At 29.5% G+C, this 2,449-nt stretch overlaps 1 long non-coding RNA gene across 1 annotated transcript in view; it reads right to left on the bottom strand.

Annotated features, from left to right (window-relative positions):
* LOC136090663 (uncharacterized) overlaps positions 1 to 2,449 on the bottom strand; it is a 4,105-nt gene extending 1,656 nt beyond the window's left edge. The window contains exon 1 of the long non-coding RNA XR_010643614.1: positions 1 to 2,449. This exon is cut by the window's left edge and continues 487 nt beyond it. This is a non-coding gene — a long non-coding RNA (uncharacterized LOC136090663).

Here is a 2,449-nt window from a genome sequence, read left to right on the forward strand (position 1 = left end):
ACAGGGTAAATATTTACAAATCCAAACATATTGAGAGACATATAGGCTAATGAGAAAATAAAAAACATAACAAGTAAATAGCATAATTAATTACAAAACTAATTTTCACATAAATTATGATAGCTTTAGTATTTTGCGAGTGGTAATTAGTGAGTAATTCTTTAGCAGAATATCAGAATATACTCTGCATTGTTTTTTGGTAATTTTAAATTTATATTTAGCAGCAATGAACTTAAACTGAGTAACACAAAATGTTCTGCATAAAGGGTCAGTAGCACCTTGAAAAAAAAGCAAAATATTGACCATTAAACAAGAGTATCAGAAGGAATTTCAAGTCTGCCTCTGTTTAGGCTATACAGATAACTTCAATATTTATAATAATAATTGGTAGAATCATCATAAATTTTTATTTATGAAACATACAGGCTATTGCCTGTAGGTCTCATAAAATTTGACAATTCAGCAATACTCATAGCAGTTGTAACTGTTAATCACCAACTGAGTGGATTTCTCCGCATAACTTATTTCTAAACCGAATGCCAGCACCAGGTGCTTTGACATTAACAACATTCCAAAAAAAATTTTTTTTTTTAATAAATACAGCAGTACCTTCAAATGCTTTATTTTCAATCTCTGGATGCGTTCTTAGTGCAGCTACTGTTTCTTCGCAAAAAGCAGACAAACAAAACTTTACAGATTGTCTATCTATTGGTTTTGGATAAACTGATTTAGCTGTAAGTTTAGAGAGTTTAAAAAGACTATTGCACTCAGTTTTATATAAAGTTTCTAAATCACTCCACTTAGCCAAAGCCAGTTCTTTATTGTTCAAAAATTGAAGTTCGTCAGTCTTTTCTGTCAACCAATTGTTTCGTATAGATTTTAAGAGATGCACATAATCATACAATAAATATTTACCTGATGTTGTTAACCAAACATTCCGAAAAATCTTTGATTTACACGGTTACCATCAGTAATTATTACCAGTGTCTTACTATTTTCAATATTATTTATCAAATCAACAATTTGTTGACATTGAGCAAACTAAAATTCAGGGAAAAGATTTGCAACAGGTTGAGCTCTACATATAAATTCTGGACCTCCGAAAAGACATTTAATCATAAATGATAAAATTGTTTTAGCTAACTTTTCAGGGTAGTTTACTGCTTGACCAAACAAAGCACCTCTTTGGTAAAGTAATGAAGCTTTGACATAAACCTCATCAATTAGTAGTATGGAAGTTCTTTTCAATGGATTTAAATTCATAAAAATACTATTTATAAAACTTAGGTCCTCCATTGAGCTTATTTTTGAAGTCAATCGTGTTAAAGTCCTTATACTTGGCAACTTGTAGTCAATACACAAACAATCATATAAACTTCGTCGCATAGCAAAATACTCATATGCTCTACATATAATATCTGAAGTATATAAAACTTCACCAACATCAACTTTTCTCATAGCATTAAGGTGTTCGAATAGAATATTTGACTGAGGCGAACTTTCTTTATTTTTTAAAAATCTAACTGCTTCAAATAAAGCTGATTTTGTTTTTATTAACTTTAATTTGTTTACAGCTTAAGATGAAATATTACAAGTTGTGCCATTATGGTTAGCTACAAATGAATAATCATTGAAAATTACTAAAATAAATAATGGAACACCAAGTTTGTACATTTTTGATTGTATGTGTAAACTTTTTTTATTAAGCTGGAAAGCAATAACATTCTTATTATCACTTAACAAAGATTGAATATTGTCAAATATAAGTTCATCATCTTTTAGAAAATCATTTAACTCATCTGGTAAAATGCTTCGAAAACCGCTTGAAGTTACAGTTTTTCTAACTTTACTTGTTGGTGTGGCTAAACAACTAGGCGGATTATTTTTAAAAACAGATGGTGGGTTTAAAGGTTGTTGCTTCCCATATTTGCTTTCAAAAGGTGCTTCATTTGGCCAATGCAGTTGACATACTGCTGTATAGTCTGTAACAATAAAACCAGTTCTTGGGATAGCTTCACTACATCTTTTTCTCTCCTCTAGATTCTTCGGGAATTTATAAATTAATATTTTTGTTGTAGTTGAGTATTGATATTTTTGTTGTAGTTGAAGACTTGCAAAGAGATACAAAGCATTTTAAAGGCATTTTAATTATTAAAAAAACTTATCGTTAGTTTGACAATATTATTACCTTACAATGTAACGCCTTGAACCTTACAATGTTATCGTCTTGAAGTTGCGCTATCTAATTTATAAACCAATTAAATTTTAAAGATTTATTAAAAAAGCGCAAACACAAACTTTCGTCTAATTTTAAAAGATGAAAATATAAACACAGTATTAGGAATAGGCCTTCAGTTTAACAACTTTGTTGCGTGATGTCAAGGCCTGTTATTATAAAAGGTCGTGGTCACACATAATACAATTTTTTGAAACTAATAAACAAACATCT

This window comes from Hydra vulgaris, chromosome 14, assembly GCF_038396675.1.
Source record: "Hydra vulgaris chromosome 14, alternate assembly HydraT2T_AEP".
Taxonomy (NCBI): Eukaryota; Metazoa; Cnidaria; class Hydrozoa; order Anthoathecata; family Hydridae; genus Hydra; species Hydra vulgaris.